Source organism: Engystomops pustulosus, chromosome 4, assembly GCF_040894005.1.
Source record: "Engystomops pustulosus chromosome 4, aEngPut4.maternal, whole genome shotgun sequence".
In the NCBI taxonomy this organism is placed as follows: Eukaryota; Metazoa; Chordata; class Amphibia; order Anura; family Leptodactylidae; genus Engystomops; species Engystomops pustulosus.
In genome coordinates this window covers 58,506,718-58,530,865 of record NC_092414.1, presented here as the reverse complement: position 1 = coordinate 58,530,865, position 24,148 = coordinate 58,506,718, and the positions used below count along the sequence as shown (strand labels likewise).

The window sequence follows — 24,148 nt, the reverse complement described above, 5'->3', positions numbered from 1 at the left end:
TGCCAGGCTGGCGGATGAGGGGGATATCAGCTCTGGGGTAGCAATTCTGCAGCAAGACATGGCCTCTAGCAACCAGGGGACTGTCTGCTCAGGTAAGAAGGGTAATGGGAGCACAGGCAAGGTCAGACAGGTGCTGGTAGTGGGAGATTCGATTATTAGGGGAACAGACAGGGCAATCTGTCACAAAGACTGTGCATACCGAACAGTGTGTTGTCTGCTGGGTGCTCGGGTTCGGCATGTTGCGGATCAGCTTGACAGATTACTGGGAGGGGCTGGTGAGGAACCAGCGGTCATGGTCCACATTGGCACTAATGACAAAGTAACAGGTAGGTGGAAGGTCCTTAAAAATGATTTCAGGGATTTAGGCCATAAGCTCAGGGCAAGGACCTCAATGGTATTTTTTTCCGAAATACTGCCTGTACCACGTGCCACACCAGAAAGGCAGCGGGAGATCAGGGAGGTAAATAAGTGGCTTAAAAGTTGGTGTAGGAAGGAGGGTTTTGGGTTCATGGAGAACTGGGCTGACTTTTCTGTCGGCTACAGGCTCTACAGTAGGGATGGGCTGCACCTCAATGGGGAGGGTGCAGCTGTTTTGGGGGAAAAATGGCTAGAAGGTTGGAGGAGTGTTTAAACTAGAGACCTAGGGGGAGGGCAACTACACTTGTGCAGGGCAAATAGACAGTGTAGATAGAGAGCTGGAAAGAGTCATAGTCCATGGGGGAGGAAGGGGGGCTGGAATGAGATTGGGGAATAAGAACAAAAGGAATACGGACAGGGAAAACCATATAAAGTGTATGTACACAAATGCCAGAAGCCTCACAAACAAAATGGAGGAACTGGAACTCTTGATGTTGGAGCGGAAATATGATATAGTGGGTATCAGCGAGACATGGCTGGACAGTAGCTATGACTGGGCTGTTGCTATAGATGGTTATAGTCTTTTTAGAGAGGATCGTATAAATAAAAAAGGGGGAGGGGTTTGTTCATATGTGAATTCTTGCTTCAAGCCTGTCTTGCGAGATGACATCAGTAACGCAAATGCAAATGTGGAGTCCCTATGGGTGGAGATAAGGGAAGGGAAAAAGAATAATAAAATATTACTAGGGGTTTGTTATAAGGCTCCAAATATAATGGAGGCAACAGAGGAAATGCTGATAAGTGAAATGGATGCGGCTTCAAAGCATGGTGAAGTACTTATCATGGGGGACTTCAATTACCCAGATATTGACTGGGGGGCAGAAACATGCAGGTCCTTCAAAGGTAGCAGGTTCTTGTCAACAACAAAAGACAATTACCTGTCACAAATAGTCCTGGAGCCAACAAGAGGGGGGGCACTGCTGGACCTTATCCTAACCAACAGACCTGATAGGGTATCAAAACTACAGGTTGGGGGGAACCTGGGGAATAGTGATCATAAAATCATTGATTTTGTACTACAGTTTACTAAGAACGTTAGGGAAGGGGCAACCAACACTCTAAACTTCAGGAGGGCAAATTTTCAGCAACTAAGGGAAGACCTTAAAGGCATAGACTGGGATAATGTTCTCAAAGACAAAAGCCCCCCCCCAAAATGGGAATTTTTCTCATATATTCTGAAAAAGTCCTGTGAGAAACACATACCTTATGGGAAAAAGCATAAGAGGAACAAGAAACAGCCAATGTGGCTAACTAGTCTTGTAAGGAAAGCAATAAGCGAGAAAGATAAGGCGTTTAAGGTGCTAAAACGTGAAGGTAGCGATGAGGCATTACAGGATTATAGAGAGAAAAATAAATCCTGTAAAAAGCAGATAAAGGCTGCAAAAATAGAGACTGAGAGAAAAATTGCCAGAGAGAGCAAAAATAATCCCAAATTATTTTTCAAGTATATAAATGATAAGAAACTAAAAACAGAGAGTGTGGGTCCCCTTAGAAATAACATGGGGGTCATGGTGGAAGGAGATGAGGAAAGGGCCAGTCTACTGAATGTCACCTTCTCAACTGTCTTTACCCAGGAAAATCCCCTGGTGGAAGACACAATGAGGAATAATGTAAATTCTTTTTGGAATGTCAACAGTTTAAACCAGGAAGAGGTATGGCGCCGCCTCGCAAGCACTAAGATAGATAAATCACTGGGGCCAGATTGCATACACCCCCGGGTTCTGCATGAATTATGTACCGTGATAGACAGACCGTTATTTTTAATATTTGAAGATTCACTGAGGACTGGTTATGTTCCACAGGACTGGCGCATAGCAAATGTGGTACCAATATACAAAAAAGGATCAAATAGCGATCCTGGAAACTACAGACCCGTGAGTCTAACTGCTGTGGTGGGGAAAATATTTGAGGGGTTTGTTAGAGATGCTATCCTGGAGTATCTCACTGTGCACAACCTTATAATCAAGCGTCAGCATGGGTTTATGAGAGATCGGTCCTGTCAGACTAATCTGATTGGTTTCTACGAGGAGGTAAGTTCAAGACTGGATCTGGGGGACGCTGTGGATGTTGTATATCTGGACTTTTCAAAGGCATTTGACACCGTGCCACATAAAAGGTTGGTATATAAAATGAGACGGCTGGTAATAGGAGAAAATCTGTGTATTTGGGTAAGTAATTGGCTTAGTGATAGAAAACAGAGGGTGGTCATTAATGGCAGATTCTCAGATTGGGTTGATGTTACCAGTGGAATGCCACAGGGGTCAGTATTGGGGCCACTTCTTTTTAATATTTTTATTGATGACCTTGTAGTGGGTTTACACAGTCAAGTTTCAATATTTGCAGATGATACTAAGCTGTGTAAAGTAATAAATACTGAGGTCGATAGTTTAGCATTACAGAGGGATTTGTGGAAGCTTGAGGAGTGGGCAGAGAAATGGTTGATGAGATTTAATGTAGATAAATGTAAAGTTATGCACTTGGGCCATGAAAACAAAAAGTATAATTATGTTCTAAATGGTCAATTACTTGGTAAAACTGCAACTGAAAAGGACTTGGGGGTATTGGTGGATGGTAAACTTAATTTTAGTGACCAGAGCCAGGCAGCTGCTGCCAAAGCAAATAAAATTATGGGATGTATCAAGAGAGGAATAGATTCTCATGATAAAGACATAGTTTTGCCCTTATACAAATCGCTGGTCAGACCACACATGGATTATTGTGTACAGTTTTGGGCACCAGTGTATAAAAAGGACATAGTAGAGCTGGAACGGGTGCAGAGGAGAGCAACCAGGATTATTAGGGGAATGGGGGGATTACAATACAATGACAGATTACAAAATTTGGGATTATTCAGTTTAGAAAAAAGACGACTGAGGGGAGACCTCATTACAATGTACAAATACCTGAATGGACAGTACAAGGATCTCTCCAAAGATCTTTTTATACCTAGGCCTGTGACCAGGACAAGGGGGCATCCTCTACGCCTAGAGGAGAGGCGATTTTACCATCAACATAGACAAAGGTTCTTTACTGAACGAGCAGTGAGACTATGGAACTCTCTGCCGCAGGAGGTTGTTATGGCGGATTCTATGTACATGTTCAAGAGAGGCCTGGATGCCTTTCTGGAGAGCAAAAATATCACGGGTTATGGGGATAAAACATTTATTTAATTGTTAAAGGTTGGACTTGATGGACTTGCGTCTTTTTCCAGCCTTATATACTATGAAATAATTAATTGAGAGGGGGCCCAGTGTATTACAGATGCGGTCACATGTACCGCTATTTATTTTTAAACTTTAGTCCGGCCCTCCAATGGTCTGAGAGGGACAATGAACCGCCTCCTATGTAAAAAGTTTGGGGACCCCTGCACTAGGGTATTGGCCATTTGACCACCACACCCATCTGGAAACACCCTTTGGCTAGATGCATACATTTTTAGAATGGACGATATACGGATCAAAGTACACATTGATGGTGCATCCTTTACATTAAAAAGTAGAGCATATCCTAGTTTAAAAAATGTTTTTCAGCGTATCACTCATAGACTATAGTTTATAAGGATGAGTGAAAAACAGATGCCTTAGATTAAAAGGATCCAACCCTTTATGGAGAGGGCTCAGCTACAAATCAATAGACAACCAGGATAAAAAGCCAAGGGGTCAGAAGATACCAGATATTATCAGAATAAACAAAATCTAGGAAAAATGTTAACTATATCAAACACTGAGAATATGTTCCCAGGACTGGAGATGAGCAGGTTTGGCTGCCCCAAGACCTTCACAGAAAGAAACGGAGCTCCGCACCAGTGATGGGGTAAAATTGTTTCTTGTCCGTCCAGACTTTATTTCATAGATATGTTAAAATATACATGGCATATCAACTAGCCATGACTAGGATTGGCCAGGGGAAGTTTCCCTTGACAATTCTACTGTTTAATCCATTTTGACAAAATGAATTTAACCTAAGAATCCGAGCAGCCTCTTGAAATAGTAATTTATGCTTCTAGTCCCTCTGAAGTTGACTCTTCCTTATTGTCCCCTATTAGGGCAGAGGAAACAATGTCCATAGTATGCAACATAGGGGGCAATCCTGACCACAAATAACATCATGCATTAATAGGTTAACAACCACCACATTGTGCAACAAGGGTAACCTGAGATATAGGGTAAACCATGGTGTCACCAAGGATGTATGGGACCCCCAGTTTTTTCCAGGGACCAAAAGCATGAGGGAGAGTGGCTGAGATGAGATTGACGAGACTCAAAACAAAAGTTTAATTGATCATCAGTGTACACATCTGCTGTCCCTCTCCCTTGGTTGGTACATAACTACATGCAAGATAGGTAAAGAAGGAATTGCAGTTACCCATGGAGCAATACATGGGCTCTGTGGTCAGGGGCACGACATCTACAGCAAGTCACCTCCCAGGAAAACTCTTTGGTCATTGATTATTGCCATACCTCTTAGCCTTTGTGCAACTATTTCGAGGTGTTATGGGCCCTAGTTTCTGACTGTCCAAATCCCTCTGTGGATCCTGGACTTCAAATTCCCTGGACAACCCAGGGATTTCTCCTCTCGACCAGTCCCACCAAGCAGGGCCGGCTCCAGGATTCGGTAGGCCCCTGGGCAACAGAGCCTCAGCGGGCCCCTTTGCAGTGAATATACAGGCGGTCCCCTACTTAAGGACAACTGACCCCTAGTTAAAGACGTACCCCTCTGCCCACTGTGACCTCTGGTGAAGCTCTCTGGATGTTACTTTAGTCCCAGATTGCAATGATCAGCTGTAAGATGTCTGTAATGAAGCTTTATTGATAATCCTTGGTCCCATTACAGCAGAAAATTTTGAAACTCCTATTGTCACTGGGGCGAAAAAAAATTGCCTTGAACTACAATTATAAAATATACAGGTTCGACTTACATACAAATTCAACTTAAAAACAAACCTTCGGAACCTATCTTGTACGTAACCCAGGGACTGTCTGTATATAGTCCCTCAGTTTTATAATGAATGTGGCCAGTAAATAACAAATAATGAAAATTACTTCACCTCATGCAGGTCCAAGGCTCTCACTATCCTCATTACCTATTCTGCCATAAGCTTCAACGCAGCATATTCTGTGCAGCAGAGACACAGGCGGCGTGCAGTCGTCAGCCAGGCAGCATCCTGCAATGTGTACAGAGACACTGATGCAATTGAGTTTATAAAAATGTATACAGTTGTCTAAGTAATGCCCTTTGTTAAAACTGCAGTATTTTATATAGAACATTGAAGTAGAAGTCCAGCTTAGTTTATCTGCTGGCCAAACAGTATAACCCACAGACTGGCAGCGATGTGTTTTATGACCCTGTTTCTCTGATTTACCCTCTGATCTCCCGCTGTCTTGTCCGGAAGATCTATTACACTGACACTTCTGCAGGACGGCACATGTTGGCGTGGGGTGTTCAGCTCTGCTGCTTGTAAGCTATGCTGCTTTCTGTAGTGCTCCGAGCCCGCACTGTGCCGTAGAGCAGTGCAGCTGAGTGAGTGCTCGGCTGTGGAATTTCACGACCCTGACTGCACGCAGCTCAAGTCTGTTGAAGCTCAAGCAGTACACGGATCTCACCCCACTGATGTTTGCCAGTGAATGGAATCTTTCCCTGCAGTGAGTGTCTGTCGTCCTAGTCCTGCCCGTTTACTGAGCAACCTCCTTGCTCTGCAGGATCACCTGCCAAGCAGCCCAGTTGAGAAGTGTCAGTGAGAAGAGTGCCGTGGGCCCTTCTGGAAGCTGTGGGCCCCGGCACTTGCCCGGGTATGCTGGGTGCTGACGCCGGCCCTGCCACCAAGTCATGGGCATTTTAAGGGTCATTCTGTTCAACCCAGGACTTTATGGAATGGGATAGCAAGCGCTTGAATCCATAACCACTCATTCTACCATCTGAGCCAGGGAGCAGATCTCTAGTTGCACCAACTTCTGGACAAGATGCAACAGGTCAAACAATTATGATATAGGAGGCTTGTCCAAGCTGTAGGCCTAGTGGTGTACCCTCTGCACTAGGACTGCTACAATCATCTTCATTTGGCAGAGATGGAATATCCGGACCAGGGATGCTGTCTGTCAGTACTGGCATCTGCTAGTTAAGAAGCTTATTGGTCTCATCACAATGATGAGTCTGGTGCAGCACAAGACTAGTGTTATCAATCACTGCACAATCAGAGATGGCCACACATTAAAGGGGTTGTCCACTTTCAGCGAATAATTGGTTTGTGTAAGGAAAAGTTATACAATTTTCCAATATACTTTGTGTATCAATTCCTCACAGTTTTCTAGATCTCTGCTTGCTGTCCTTCTATAGAAAGCTTCTATATTTACTTTCGCTGTATAGAAATCTGTCCATGGTCATGTGATGTCACACAGGTGCACGGCTCATTAGTATTATAGAGAGTAATCAGAGCTGTGTGATATAACAAGCCATACAACCTGTGTGACCATGGTCAGATTTCTGTCCACTGGAAGCAAACATAAAAGCTTCCTATAGAAGGACAGCAAGCAGAGATCCAGAAAACCACGATAAATTTTCCTTACACAAACCATATCAATTATTTTCGGAAAGTGGACAACCCCTTTAATAAATTCCCCCCAATGTATGTAGCTTTTGAAATGGCAAAGTTGATACTGAAGAATGCACATCGTTGTTACTGCCTTCAGATACATAAATACAATCATCCTTGCATAAGCACACTCTACTTTAGCAGATTCCATCATTCTGGCATACCAACTTCTGATTTTTCATTTTTACCTGAAGTTACTGTCAGGAATTGTTATTTCATTTACAGTTTTTGGCAGCAGGATGCTGACTAAAGAAATAATTAATGTGGTTTGCAGCGAGCTATTAACTGCTGAATAAAAGGTATTTATGTGCTATTTATCTGCACCTAAGATCACGTTTGGTGTGCAGAGTCATACAACTAAGCAAAATTCATCAAATGGAAAAAGCTATTCATGAACCTTAGTAAATTTAGGTAAATGACAAATAAACTTTAACGTGACATTTAAACGTCAGACATGAAGAAAATGTACGCACAAGGGTAATTTAATTACTAGAAGTGACCGTTTCAATAAAAGATTTTCCCTATTTTTTTTCTTGCAGAAATCTACCTTTTTTTCCCAATTTCTTATACTATAAGTAATGTTGTATTGTTGTATTCTTGCACCAGCATGTTTTCTGGGCCTCCACTTTGAAAAGCAACTCATTCCCTGTATTTTTGAGTGGACTTGAACCTCATCACATCAGGCAGAAGTTGATGTTTAGTTCACCCCGAAAAAGCAGCTTTTAGCCACTAGCAATAACAGCCATGGCCAGTATGGGGATGGTTGTAGTTGGCCAGGCAGGACACCGGGTCACAAGGTCTCTGTGTCATTACAGCCAGGAGAGAGCTAAGGAGAAGGTGCAGAGAGACAGGCTCTAATAATTTATTGCCCTTTTCAGGACAGGTAGGTAGGGAGAGTGCAGAAGACAAAACACAAGTAATTTGTACACTGTACCTGATCCTGAATTGTGGGAAGTGTCTGAACAATCTCAAAATTATCTATATGATCAGGCACATAAAAACAAAATATGAGCTTCATTGGATGAGACACTTTAAAGCATGGAAACACCCTCTTAGTCTCTACCACTGCCTTCCGACTGACAAGAAAACATGTCTCCCCGCCAAAGGAGGATGGGAAGTCACACTACCACCACCAGCTGCACCACCCATGCTAACCCACCCTTCTGAGATATTGCTGGTGCCATGACTGTTTTGACTTTTGGCGCAATTTTCCGTTACAGGGTTAGACACTGGGAATAACTATTATTAAATTTTGATGGATCAGACATTTTGGGACTTGGCAATACTTAACTCAGTTCTAGGGAAAGGGGGCAGTTTTAAACTTTTAGGTTTTTTTAATTAAATTTTTTTACTTTTTTAAATTTTTTACTATTTTTGAGACTCCCTAGGGTACTTTAACCCTAGGTTGTCTGATCCTACCTTATACTGCCATATTACAATATGGCAGTATATGAATATTGTACAGATCATATATAACAATGTGAAAATCGCACAGTGTAATATGTTGACTAAAAAGAGACAGCTTTGGTTCTTTGTGTGACCCAAGGATGTCATAGCAAAGGATCGCTGCTCACCAATGACGTCCCGGGGAGTGACGATCCCAGCCGAGTTGGCGGCATCCACGCCCCCGAGATGGCAGCTTTTTAATGGGATCGACGGGTCAACACCCGTGTTACTGGGTTACAGCAATATGCAGCAAACACAGGATATGGAAAGGGCTCAGCCCGTACTACTACGTGGTGTGTTGCAGTTAAGGGACTAAGTCCTAGTACTTCAAAAGTTCAGATCTCCGTTCTATAATAATAATAATAATAATAATTCTTTATTTATATAGCGCACACAGATTACGCAGCGCTGCACAAAGCATGTCAAACTGGTCCCTGTCCCCATGGGGCTCACAATCTAAACAACCTAACAGTATGTTTTGGAATGTGGGAGGAAACCGGAGTACCCGGAGGAAACCCACGCAAACACGGAGAGAACATACAAACTCTTTGCAGATGTTGACCTGGGTGGGATTCGAACCCAGGACTCCAGCGCTGCAAGGCAGATGTGCTATTCACTCAGCCACCATGCCGCCCTATGCACATGTTTGATCCCCTTGCGGAACATAGATGGATTAAGAGATTTATTAAAGGAAATCTACCATCAAAATCAAGCATGGAAATACCAGGAACACTTATTAAAGGAAACTTGCAGGGCTGGCACCAGCATTGGGCCCACCTGGGCAAGTGCTGAAGCCCAGAACTGCTGGAGGGGGCCCACATAAGGCTGTACATAAGGAATCCATGGGGGTCAGTGGGCTTATATAAAATAACCATGAATGGGCTGTTTGGTATGATAAACTAGCGAAGAGGAGACTGTTTTAGTTTCTGAATTTTCAATGCCGCCATTTTCACTGCAAAGGTGCCCACTGAGGCTCTGTCACCCAGGGGTCTACTGAAACCTAGAGCCAACAGTGGGAAGCCGTCACCACATTTTTCATAAATACAGCTAGTGGCAAGTTCCCATGGAGCCCTAGTAACTGACATCCTTCTTTTAGCTAATATTTAGCTATATTCACCTTTATAATTTTACCTGGTATTCAAGGATGTCCATATCGACTCGAGGTGGGCATTGCCTCCTTCAGCTAAATTCAGAAGCTCCCTCTGTTTTCCCTGCATGCAAAAGTAATGTCTGTAGTTTTAGCAGCTCAGCAGCTCATTCTCAGAGCTAGTCAAGATCATTAGCAGGTCACCACTATCAACAATAAACTCCCTGAAACCTCTCATCAGGATCTCACATAGTCTGTTTAATACTAATTAACAATCTGCTTTTATTAACATTAACTCACTCCCTATGCCTGGCTCCCTGCCAGCAACTAAACCTCCTGCTTCCTATCCTTCTTGCAAACTTGAGCTGATCCCATGCTTAAGTAAATCTATTTCAACTCATATGTGCATGATAAGGGAGGGATGAAGAAGAGAGAAGATAATGATGATGATTGCTAAGTTAAATCTTGGCAATTATTGTTGACATGACTCAGTGATGTTTCTGCTGAGCATGTAAATTTAAGTGTTGTAAGTTAAAACAGTGCAGAAAAAAAATGCCTGAACATATCCTCAAATGAACTGATTCCATCTTATTAATTATCCTGCACAACCACACTCACGTGTTTACAGAAATTAATGAACATTGTGTAATGTTTTTAGATTTGTTAAGATGTTATAGGAAAAGATAAATGCATTAAATTGTCTCTAAATGCAGATGTACTATATATGCTCAAAATCCAGCTACATCCTCAAGCCTACTAGTTCAGACTACTTTAAAGGGAATCTGTCACCAGGAGAGCCATTTTTAGCACTCCCCCAGTCCCCACAGAGCATAGTACATACACTGCCATAGTGTTTTTGTATTAAAAATTGGTTTTACAGAAAAAAAGATATGCTATATTGTACCTTTCATTAGCATCTGCTGTGTGACTAGGCAGTTGCCAATTGGGAGGGGCTGGAAAGGAGCAGTCCCCCCCCACCCTTGGGATTCAGCTTCTCCATGTGACCTTTTCAAATATATGAAAACACCCATCACTGGGCTTAGCGATGCCCCCTGCTCCTCTACAGCCAATCCCGAGTGAGGGGAGTTATTCATATATTTGAAAAGGTCACATGTTTCCCAAGGGTGGGGGGGAACTGCTCCTTTCCAGCCCCTCCCAAAAGGCAACTGCCTAGTAACACAGCAGATGCTAATGAAAGGTACAATATAACATATCTTTTTTTCTGTAAAACCAATTTTTTTATACAAAAACACTTTGGCAGTGTATGTACTATGCTCTGTGGGGACTGGGGGAGTGCTAAAAATGGGTCTCCTGGTGACAGGTTCCCTTTAAAATCATACAATACTTAACAAGTTTAATAATAATATGCATGAAACCCTAGTGGTTAGATAGTAGATAATTTGTATTACATATTTCCAATAAAAAATGACAAACACATAATGGAGCAACAATCAGATAAAAAGGTTGCACTTTGCCCAGGTGTGAACAAATGAAAGTCAATGTCCCCTTATATACATGTTAAAAATTATATATCTACAATATACATCAGTATTAGACCCTGAAGAGTTAAACAGCTATACATGAGCTGCTGACATACAGAAATCTATATCAGCGTAAGGGATGAGCTACTGTGCATTACATGAAGCCTAAATATATATGAATACCATATATAGGGACACAGAACATCCAACACTACAAGACACACCTCTACACTGACTATATATGACAGACAGACAGTGTCATGGCGGCTGGTACGGAGAGGCTGGTACATCGAGGCTACGACAGATAGGCCACCTAGATGTCTCTCACTACTGAAACTCTTGTGCTCTCACATCTCGGACGTCTCTCACAGACACATGGAAGAGACACAACAGGTTGATAAAGACAAGAGCTACAGGAAAAGATGGAAGCCTTCCGGCCATCACCAGAACATAATCTCAATGAAACACTGACTAACATGGACATGTGACTGATAACCTATGCAAGTATCTTGTATCCTGTATTCTGCAACCTGGATGACGGCAATAAAGGAGACTTTTTATAAGTATTAACGAGTCCTTCTGGTGTCAAGCGAGCAACATATTTTGGGAATAATCACTTTGATACCATAAAGTATAGTTATGTGTATTGAATTACATTTAACAATACATAGAACAATAGAGACAATTTAACAATACAATAAAGTATTTTACAATAAAGCTCACAGAGCTCTTTGGCCACTTGTGCGGTTCCAAGGTCTTCTCCAAGCTGGATCTTTGTGGGGTCTACAATCTCATCCTGATCCACAAGGGTGACACGTGGAAAACTAACTTTAACACTCGTGATGGACATTTTGAGTATTTGGTGATGCCGTTCGGACTGTGTAATGTGCCAGCCGTATTTCAAGAATTCGTAAACTACAACTTCAGGGATCTGCTATATACATGTGTTGTAGTTTATCTTGACAACATTCTGGTGTTCTCCCCAGACCTTGAGTCCCATCAGTCCCATGCATGGTAAGTTCTTGGATGCCTCCGGGCCAACCGCTTCTACACCAAGCTTCAGAAATGTCAATTTCACCAGCGAAGCCTACCATTCCTCGGCTATATTATCTCCAACAGAGGCCTCCAGATGGATCCTGCCAAGCTGTCTGCAGTTCTACGATGGCCGCGTCTGGAGGGTCTACATGCCATACAGAGGTACCTGGGTTTAGCAAACTATTACCGACAGTTTATTCTGCATTTTTCCACTCTGGTATCTCCCATTGTGGCGCTCACCAAGAAGGGTGCCAATCCCCGCCTCTGGTCTCCGGCAGCCGAAGAAGCCTTCTCAAGGTTGAAATCCACCTTTGCCTCAGCCCCAGTTCTCATTAGGCCTGATACAGAAAAGCTGTTTCATCTGGAAGTAGATGCGTCCTCCATAGGTGCAGGTGCACCCCCAGATGCTCACCCAGAAAAGGCTAACCTCTCACTTGTGGCTTTTTCTCTAAGACTTTTTCTCCTGCAGTGAAGAGGAATTACTCCATAGGAGATAGAGAACTTCTGGCCATCAAACTTGCCCTGGAAGAATGGCGATATCTTCTGGACGGAGCTCACTATCCGGTCTGCGTACATACAAATCATAAAAATCTCCTGTATCTCCAGACAGCCCTAGCTCTAGGCAAGATCATTGGTCACTTTTCTTTTCACGTTTTAACCTTCTAATAAAAAGTGATCAATAGGTTGTACAGCTCCTAAAATGGTATTAAAGGAAACCTACCACTTCTGAAGGTAGGTATGAGATGCAAACACCGGGCACCAGCTCAGGGTGAGCTGGTGCCGGTGCTTAGTCTCGTTAGTGTTAAAACCGCGGTATCGCGGTTTTAACACTTTTTAAACTTTCTAGCAGAAACTGCTTCGGCGCTGCGTGCGGACGATCGTGCGCGCGCCTACATTGGAAATGCCGCAGGCGTTGCGCGCGCACGGTCGCGCGCAGCGCCGAAGCAGTTTCTACTATAAAGTTTAAAAAGTGTTAAAACCGCGATACCGCGGTTTTAACACTAACGAGACTAAGCACCGGCACCAGCTCACCCTGAGCTGGTGCCCGGTGTTTGCATCTCATACCTACCTTCAGAAGTGGTAGGTTTCCTTTAACTTCTTTAGGACACAGCCAGTTTATAGCTTAAAGAGGTTGTCCACTTTCAGTAAATAATTGATATTATTTATGTAATGAAAAGTTATACAATTTTTCAACATATTTTCTGTATCAATTCCTCGCTGTTATTATCACAGAGAGTAATCAAAGCCCTTGGATACTAACGGCTCATGCAACTGTGTGACATCACATGACTATGGACAGATTTCTATCTACTGGAAGTAAACAGAGAAGCTTCCTATAGAAGTACAGCTTAGAAGCTTTCTATAGGAGGACAGCAAGCAGAGATCTAGAAAACTGTATGGAATTGATACATAAAGTATATTGGAAAATTGTAATCTGACATGTGTCGCTTTACATGGCTATAACTTCGCCCCTGTGGTAACTGTGTGGCATGCATGAATATGGAAACAACTTCATGTTTTTTTGACTCCAATAGGCATAAAGAGTACAAAATCACACACTCTATTACATGCACTACATTTGGAGTCATTTACTTTGCTATTGCCCGTGTGGACTGATCTACATAGGATTGACCACAAGACAACTGAGACGCAGGGTTCGAGAACACGTACTTGGTATTGAGGCAGCGAAGGATGAAAAGGATGTGGGCAGTCTGAAAACAATACCACGCCATGTCAAGGAATATCATCAGTGCGACAGCTCCCAATTCAAGGTAAGAGGGATCGATAGGGTCATTATAGACCCTAGGGGAGGTAACTGGAAATGTGCTTTAGCCCAGAAAGAGACAAAGTGGATTTTCCTTTTAGATACAGTATCCCCAAGGGGCTTGAATGAGAACCTTAGTTTTGTCCCATATTTGTAGAGTACTCACCCTCCACTCCATTTAGCTGTGTTCCTCTTTTAATAATTTTTTTGTGTCTAGGTTTTAACTGTGGTATCTTATTGTAGTATTGTTATTAATATGTGTCTTTCTTTTCATTTTTTTATCTTGTCCATTTCCTCTATTTTCCTTTTTGTTTCTTCTTTCTTCCCTAGAAGTCTCCACCAAATAAATACTTACCCGGAGAGATGTGTCATGGATGTTCTGTCCATACTTATTGATCGACTCTGCTGGATACTCTCCCCCTTCTTTTCCCCTGGTACAATGTCCCCTTTAGCATCAGTATTTTTATTCAGTGTCACTGCATGTCACCTTTTGCACCTTCACGTTTTTGCACGTCACTGTTTTCTGTTTAATTTCACATGTTTTATCTATATAAATGATTATACTATTTCACACAATTCTTGTATGACATTACTTGCTTTTTCTAGCATGTCTAGGATGTATATGTACTGGTACAGCTGTATTGCCCTATATCAGTGGTGGCTAACCTATGGCACGGGTGCCAGAGGCGGCACTCAGAGCCCTTTCTGTGGGCACCCAGGCCATCACCAGGCAGGACTCCAGGTATCCTCCTGCAGTCCTAGACAGCCTAGGACTTGCTGTGCTATTTTAAAGTGACAGCGCTACCTGGGACTACTGGAGGAGTGGGAAGATGTGGAGAGATCTGGATTATCATTGTAGCTCCTGCTCCGGCCCTGACAATTCTGCCTCTTTATGGGACCTTGGAGGGAAACTACAATGATCCTCCAAATTTCTTCTATTTTCTACTTTATTGGTGTCCTCAGGGGCTGATATCAATGAAAGCTGTGACAGAGAAGGGAGAATAAATCCCAATTTAAATTTGTATTGGCACTTTGCGATAAATAAGTGGGTCTTGGATGTAGTTTGGGCACTCGGTCTCTAAAAGGTTCGCCATCACTGCCCTATATTGTACACTCACCGGCCACTTTATTAGGTACACCATGCTAGTAACGGGTTGGACCCCCTTTTGCCTTCAGAACTGCCTCAATTCTTCGTGGCATAGATTCAACAAGGTGCTGGAAGCATTCCTCAGAGATTTTGGTCCGTATTGACATGATGGCATCACACAGTTGCCGCAGATTTGTCGGCTGCACATCCATGATGCGAATCTCCCGTTCCACCACATCCCAAAGATGCTCTATTGGATTAAGATCTGGTGACTGTGGAGGTCATTTGAGTACAGTGAACTCATTGTCATGTTCAAGAAACCAGTCTGAGATGATTCTAGCTTTATGACATGGTGCATTATCCTGCTGAAAGTAGCCATCAGATGTTGGGTACATTGTGGTCATAAATGGATGGACATGGTCAGCAACAATACTCAGGTAGGCTGTGGCGTTGCAACGATGCTCAATTGGTACCAAGGGGCCCAAAGAGTGCCAAGAATATATTCCCCACACCATGACACCACCACCACCAGTCTGAACCGTTGATACAAGGCATGATGGATCCATGCTTTCATGTTGTTGACACCAAATTCTGACCCTACCATCCGAATGTCGCAGCAGAAATCGAGACTCATCAGACCAGGCAATGTTTTTCCAATCTTCTACTGTCCAATTTCGATAAGCTTGTGCAAATTGTAGCCTCAGTTTTCTGTTCTTAGCTGAAAGGATTGGCACCCGGTGTGGTCTTCTGCTGCTGTAGCCCATCTGCCTCAAAGTTCGACGTACTGTGCGTTCAGAGATGCTCTTCTGCTTACCTTGGTTGTAACGGGTGGCGATTTGAGTCACTGTTGCCTTTCTATCAGCTCGAACCAGTCTGCCCATTCTCCTCTGACCTCTGGCATCAACAAGGCATTTCCACCCACAGAACTGCCGCTCAATGGATGTTTTTTCTTTTTCGGACCATTCTCTGTAAACCCTACAGATGGTTGTGCGTGAAAATCCCAGCAGATCAGCAGTTTCTGAAATACTCAGACCAGCCCTTCTGGCACCAACAAACATGCCACGTTAAAAGGCACTCAAATCACCTTTCTTCCCCATACTGATGCTCGGTTTGAACTGCAGGAGATTGTCTTGACCATGTCTACATGCCTAAATGCACTGAGTTGCCGCCATGTGATTGGCTGATTAGAAATTAAGTGTTAACGAGCAGTTGGACAAGTGTACCTAATAAAGTGGCCGGTGAGTGTATGTGTATTTCCACTATGTAAAATATGGATTTATTAGATATTGTATTTATTCATATTTATATTTCTTGTAACTCATGCACTTGTCACTTTATTTACGAGATTGTCGTCTTCATCATTATTTATAGCGCTATTTGCACATAAGACATATGTAAATTGTATATATATATAGACTTTTTCTATTTGATGCACTTATCACTTTAACCCCTTGCCGCTCTGCGCCGTAGCTGTACTGCGCTGAGTCCCGCGAATAGCGCTCAGCGCAGTACAGCTACTGCGCAGAGACGATGCCGGTTCAGCGCTGTATAGCAGCCGAACCGGCATCGTTAGCCGCGGGATTTCAACGGTAATCTACCGTTGACATCCCCGGCTATCACCCGCGGTCGGAGTGGGCTCCGATCGCGGGTGTTTAACCCGTTAAATGCCGCGGTCAACGCGACCGCGGCATTTAACATGCCTTCTAGGGGTCTTTACCCCACGATCGGCCCCCCCGCACCGTTTTCGGGGGGACCGATCGCTGTTTTGGCACCTCTGGGGTCAGATCGGGACCCCAGAGAAGCCTGGAGGGTTTACCTTTAAGATGGCGTCTGTGACGTCATCTTAAAGGCAAACTGTCAGCCTATGCATCTGCATAGGCTGGCACTGATAATACCCTGCAATACATTAGTATTGCAGAGTATTATCAAGAACAAGCAATCAGATGATTGCTTGTTCATATCCCATGGTGGATCATGTAAAAAAAAGTAAAAAAAAATGTTTTTCAATAAAAAATTACTTTATAAATCACTAAAAATGCCCATAAGTCCCAAAACATATAAAGAGACATATAACGCTCAAAAAAGTCTAAATCATAACACAAACCCCACATATATAGTATCACCGCGTCCGTAACAATCCATAGAATAAAACTAAATAACTATTGAACCCATATGATGAACGCCGTAAAAAAAAACCGTTAAAAACCCGCCAAAAATTATGATTTTTACCTATTATATTTCACTAAAAATGCAATAAAAAGTGATCAAAAAAACATATGTACTCCAGAATGATATTGTTGCAAAGAACAACATGTCCCGCAAAAAACAAGCCATCGACCAGCTCTGTAGCCAAAAACGTAACAATGTTATGCCACTTGGAAGACAGCGATGCAAAAATGATAGATTTTTCCCCACATTAGGGTTTTATTTGGCAAATTTAGTAAAACATAGGAAAAAATATTCATGTCTGGTATCCCCGTAATCGTATCGACCCATAGAATAAAGATAACAGGATTATTAGGCTATACGGTGAACACGAAAAAAAAAAAAGTAAAAAATCCAGTACAGAATTGATGCTTTTCTACTCATGACCTCAAAAAAAGTTCGAAAATTTTCAACAATAGGTGATACCAACCCCAAAATGGTAACACTGGAAAAAGCATCTCGTCCCGCAAAAAAAATGCCGTCACATGGCCCAAATAACGGAAAAGCGAAAATTTTATAGCCTTCAAAAGGGGGCAACCAGAAAACTAAAATCCTGGCAGCTGCAGGGTGCTCCTTCCCTTCTGCGCCTCGCTGTGCCCCCATAACACAAGTAACGTCCACGTGTGGGGGGTCGCTGCACTCAGGAGAAATTGTAGAACAAATTTTATGGTGAGTTTTCTCTTTTTATCTTTTGGAAATGTGTAAATTTTAGGGCTAAATGAACGTATAACCGACAAAATTTGACCATTCTAAATTTCACCGCCATTTTGATTCAATTACTATGAAGATCTCAAGGGGTTAACAATCTTTGTAAATGCTGTTTCTGATAGTTTGAGGGGTGCAGATTTGAAAATGGGTTGGTTATATAGGGGGTTTTGATGCTAAATATGTAAAATTTGATTTCAAACAGTATTTATCCCCAAAATAGTCAATTCCGAAAATACGGAAAATCGCTATTCGATTTGTAGGCCGCGTGACGTCAAAATAAATTATCCAAACATTTCAAAAATTATGAAAATGTAAAGTAGACAAATGGGAAATGTTATTCTGCAAGTTATTTAGGTGGTAAATCGATCTGCCTGAAAACGCGGTGATTTAGAATTTCGAAAATGGCAAATTTTTCTAAAAATTCATCATTTTTTTCCTTTTTTTGTAAATAAACGCAAAACTTATCAGCCAAAATTTACCACTAAAATGAAGTACAACATGTGGGGAAAAAACAATCTCAGAATCGCTTTGATAAGTAACAGCGTTCAAAAGTTATAACCACAGGAAGAGACACTGGTCAAATTTCAAAAAAAAAGTTGCGAGCCTTAACCTGCAAACAGGCTGCGTCCTTAACCCCTTAAGGACGCAGCCATTTTGTAGCTTAAGGCTCAGCCCGATTTTTTGGATTCTGACCTGCGTCTCTTTATATGGTTATAACTTTTGAACACTGTTACTTATCAAAGCGATTCTGAGATTGTTTTTTCCCCACATGTTGTACTTCATTTTAGTGGTAAATTTTGGCTGATAAGTTTTGCGTTTATTTACAAAAAAAAAGAAAATATGATACATTTTTTGAAAAATTTGCCATTTTCGAAATTCTAAGTCATTGCGTTTTCAGGCAGATAGATTTACCACCTAAATAAGTTGCTGAATAACATTTCCCATTTGTCTACTTTACATTTTCATAATTTCTGAAATGTTTGGATAATTTATTTTGATGTCACGCGGCTTGCAAATAGAAAATCGCTTTTCCGGATTTTCAGAATTGACTATTTTGGGGATAAATACAGTTTTGAATGAAATTTTACATATTTAGCATCAAAACCCCCTATATAATCTACCCATTTTCAAATCTGCACCCCTCAAACTATCAGAAACAGCTTTTACGAAGATTGTTAACCCCTTGAGATCTTCATAGTAATTGAATCAAAATGGAGGTGAAATTTAGAATGGTCATATTGTTCCCTTATACGTTCATTTAGCACTAAAATTTACACATTTCCAAAATATAAAAAGAGAAAACCCACCATACAATTTGGTCTGCAATTTCTCCTGAGTACAAAGACCTCCCACATGTGGCCATTACTTGTGTTATGGGGGCACAGCAAGGCGCAGAAGGGAAGGAGGGCGCTGCAGCTGCCAGGATTTTAGTTTCCTCATTGGCCCCTTTTGAAGGCTATAAAATTTTCGCTTTTTCGTTATTGGGGCCATGTGACGGCATTTTTTTTGCGGGACGAGATGCTTTTTCCATTGTTACCATTTTGGGGTTGGTATCACCTATTGTTGAAAATTTAGGAACTTTTTTTGAGGGCAGGAGTAGAAAAGCATCAATTCTGTACTGGATTTTTTACTTTTTTTTTTTTTGGTGTTCACCGTATAGACTAATAATCATGTTATCTTTATTCTATGGGTCGATACGATTACGGGGATACCAGACATGAATATATTTTCTTATGTTTTACTAAATTTGTCAAACAAAACCCTAATGTGGGGAAAAATCTATCATTTATGTATTGCCGTCTTCCAAGTGGCATAACATTGTTACATTTTTGGCTACGGAGCTGGTTGATGGCTTGTTTTTTGCGGGACATGTTGTACTTTGCACCAGTATCATGTCTGAGTACATATGGTTTTTTGATCGCATTTTATAGCATTTTTTGTGGGATTGAAAAGGTAAAAATCATAATTTTTGGAAGGTTTATAGCAGTTTTTTTTTACGGCGTTTATCGTGGGGGTTCAATAATGATTTACTTTTATTCTACGGGTTGTTACGGACGCGGTGATACTATATATGTGGGGTTTGTGTTATGATTTAGACTTTTTTTGAGTTATATGTCTCTTTATATGTTTTGGGAGTTTGGGGCATTTTTAGTGATTTATGACTTTATTTTTTTATTGAATAACTTTTTTTTTTAACTTTTTCACTTTTATACCATGGGACATGAAGAAGCAATCATCTGATTGCTTCTTCATGATAATACTCTGCAATAATCATGTATTGCAGGATATTAGCAGTGTCAGCCTATACACTTGCATAGGCTGGCACTGTGCCAGTAAGATGACGTCACAGACGCCATCTTACTGGCAGTTCTTGCAGGTAACTCTGGGGTCCAGATCGGACCCCAGAGTTACTATAGCAACGATCGGCGCCCCCCGAAAACGGTTCGGGGGGGCCGATCGTGGGGGAAAGATCCCCCAGATGCATGTTAGATGCCGCGGTCGCGCTGACCGCGGCATTTAACGGGTTAAGCACCCGCGATCGGAGACAACTCCGATCGCGGGTGTTACACTGGGGTGCCGGCTATTAGTTACAGCCGGCACCCCGTGTCTCTTGATGCCGGTTCGGCTCTGATCCAGAGCCGAGCCGGCATAAGCGCCGTGGCGGATATATCCGCCACTGAGCGCTAAGTCACTGCGCTCCGTGGCGGATATATCCGCCACGGAGCGTGAAGGGGTTAAGGGGTTAATTATGTTTATGTTATTTTATGAGATTGTCGTCTTCATCATTATTTATAGCGCTATTTGCACATTAGACATATGTAAATTGTATATATATATATAGACTTTTTCTATTTGATGCACTTATCACTTTAATTATGTTTATGTTATTCTCAGCGTTATTTGCACTCAAGGCATACTGCAAAATAAGCTGTTCCTTCCCTATTGGCCAGTGCTGCACCATATAACAGATTATTCTCTGTTCACTTCCATCTTTATACACCTACCTGTTAATCCTGTCCTTTTCTACTGCGGCTGCGCCAAAATGTCTGGTGTCCGAAGTGCGGCCGAGGCACTGCGCATGCGCAGCCTACTCCCGCTGCTGCAGCCGTAGTATCGCGAGATCTGAGACTCCCGTGGCACGTCACGGGGTCTCGCGATCTCTGGTATCCAGCTCACTCTCCCATGTTTGCCTGCGCCTCGTTGTTACGCAGTAGTGTACAATTTTAATCTAGTTTATGTTCTCTCCTATTGGTGGACCTTTATATATAAGCCTCACCCAGTACAACTTCAGACACTCCCCTTGATAAAGCTACTTGCGAAACACGTGTCGGGGTGTACAGCCTGTGCCTATTTGACTGGTATAGGTAATTATGTTTCAGTGCTAACTCCATATGAGGTACTATGTGTCCCCTTATTGGTTGGGATCTCTGTGTAAGGCTCTGACTGCTATTCTGTCCTATGTACCGGATCTGATTCTCTCAATTGGCTTATGATTGTGTGTTTATTTTGGCACTCTCTGTTTTTATACTTTTATTGCTGCTTTTGTATTGCCGTTTACATTTTTATTCAATAAAATCTATCTGTCTGCAATTTATCTGACTCAATTGTTTTAGAGTATCCAATATTTTGGCTGTACTATATGTAAATAGCGGGGGGTTTATGTGATAGAGACTTCACGCCCACACCCCTAGCTCTATGTTTATTTCGGTTTTGGTTGCATAGACTGCTCAGTGTAAGACCCTCAGTCAGAATTTACAGGGTTGTGTCTAGGGGCAACTGAAATTGTAAACACCAGGACTGATAGAGACAGGTTGGACTATCCTGAGTATATTTGACAAACTTGTCTTTGTGGTCATAGTCCTTTAAGTCGGGGACCACCTATATAAAATAAATAAATAAAATCATAAACATGTCAGGTATCCCTGCATCCCAAGGTACCCGTTCTATAAAACTATAAAAAGAACAGAAAATAGTGTCCCAAAGCGGCAGATTTAATGCAACTCATTGAAATTGGAATAAAAAGTAATGTAAAAATGGTATATTAAATAATAAATGCAATGCAGTATTCTATAACTATAAGCTTCTTAAATTTATAAAATGAAAGAAATAATAAGAACCTGAAAGTAGAAATCACCTTTTAATCCATATAAAAATAGATAAACAACTAAAATAACGTGGTAACCTGCATCCCAAAATACCCAGTCTATGAAACTATAAAAAGGATTATTCCCAGTGGTGAACCACGTAATGGAAAATAGTGTCCCACAGAGTCTGATTTAACACTTTTTTACTACTCATTAAAATTGGAATAAAAAGTGATCAATAGGTTGTACAGCTCCTAAAATGGTATTAACTTCTTTAGGACACAGCCAGTTTATAGCTTAAAGGGGTTGTCCACTTTCAGTAAATAATTGATATTATTTATGTAATGAAAAGTTATACAATTTTTCAATATATTTCCTGTATCAAATCCTCACCGTTTTCAAGATCTCCTCTTGCTGTCAGTCTATAGAAAATGCTTTTATGTTTACGTCTAGTGGATAGAATCTCTTCATGGTAATGTGATGTCACACAGGTGCACAAGCTGTTATTATCACAGAGAGTAATGAAAACCATTGGATACTAACGGCTCATGCAACTGTGTGACATCACATGACTATGGACAGATTTCTACCTACTGGAAGTAAACAGAGAAGCTATAGAAGTACAGCTTAGAAGCTTTCTCTAGGAGGACAGCAAGCAGAGATCTAGAAAACTGTATGGAATTGATACATAAAGTATATTGGAAAATTGTAATCTGACATGTGTCGCTTTACATGGTTATAACACTTTAACCTACCAAAATGATTCATTTTCAAAATTTAAAATTGTCTTGTTTTTAATCAGATGGTTTTACTGGTTTTACTATCCAACATTTTCCACATGTCTCCTTTATGTGTTCATAATTTTTAAAATGTCTGGATATTGTATTTTGATGTCGTGCTACTTACTTACAAATCGGAACATCGGTTTTCTGTATTTTCAGAGTTCATGTTTTTTTTAGATCTTTATTGTTTTATAATATTAGAAACCCACTATTTATCACTACATTTTCAAATCTGCACCCGCTAACTTTCAGTAACAGCTTTATGGAAGATTGTTAAACCTTTGAGATCTTCATAGTCATTAACACATGGAGGTGAAATTTAGAAAGGTCAGATTTTTTCAGTAATACGTTCATTTAGCCCTAAAAATTACACATTCACAAAATATCAAATGAGAAAACCCATCTTAACATTTTTTATGCAAACATTTTTTCTCCTGAGTAAGGATACACCCCACATGTACTTGTTGTAGGGGTGCACAGGGAGGCACAGAAGAGAAGGAGCGTCATGCAGCAGACAGTTTCGTCCTATGGAATTAAGTGGTTTTTCTTTGGTTCATAGGCGCACTTGTGTAAGTTATAAAATATTTGTTTTTCTGTTACCATGTTGCTATGTAAAGGCTTTTTTTTTTTTACAGGATGAAATGCATTTTGTGGTATGATTTTGGGGTGATTATGTCCTATTGCTCAAAATGTACTAACTTTTTTTCTTTTGGCGGGTTGTAGAAAAAACACCAATTTTGTCAATGGTTTTTGACTTATACCCTAAGTAGCATGCTAGATTTATTCTACGGGTCTCTACTATTACAGCAATACCAACTTTCTATATTTATGCTTACGTTTTACTAATTTTGTAAATAAAACCTAATGTGGGGGAAAAATCTCAGAAGGGACCTGCACCTAACTACTAGTCAGGATATCTTACGCTATTTGCGTTTAAAGGGGTATTCTCATCTGGGCATTCACATCCAGATTCATTAATCTGCCATATATAAACATTTCTTCAATTAGATGTCATAAAAATTTTTTTTACCTGTGTGAAGATAATTTCTCATAAATGTAGTGATATGGTCCCTTAGAAACAAGACTGTGTCCTTGGTTACGGCCACCTCTGATCATTGCTGAATCCAGGTGGTCAGGCAGGAATCAATACAGCATGTCTGGCCACTGCTGCCAAAATATGATGTGGTCGTATCCGAGGAAGCTATTTCGTTTCTAAGGGACCATATGACTACATTTATGAGAAATTATCTTCACACAGGAACATTTTTTTTTAATAACATCCATTTGAAGAAATGTTTATATATGGAAAATGAATTAAATTAAATTTAAATGCCCAGATGGGAATACCCCTTTAAGTTAACACACTTAAAAGTGTGTTACACATGCACCTAACTACTGATGAGGATACTGTGTTGCAGTACACACACACCAGACTTAAAAGTGCATCCAGTGTAAAATAGT

At 41.3% G+C, this 24,148-nt stretch overlaps 1 long non-coding RNA gene across 1 annotated transcript in view; it reads right to left on the bottom strand.

Moving 5' to 3' along the window:
• LOC140126483 (uncharacterized) overlaps positions 1 to 22,352 on the bottom strand; it is a 63,288-nt gene extending 40,936 nt beyond the window's left edge. Inside the window, exons 1-3 of the long non-coding RNA XR_011854848.1 lie at positions 22,299 to 22,352; positions 9,584 to 9,663; positions 5,465 to 5,581 (exon numbers count right to left, since the gene is read on the bottom strand). This is a non-coding gene — a long non-coding RNA (uncharacterized lncRNA). The remainder of the gene's footprint in view (positions 1 to 5,464; positions 5,582 to 9,583; positions 9,664 to 22,298) is intronic.
• Positions 22,353 to 24,148: the final 1,796 nt, after the last annotated feature.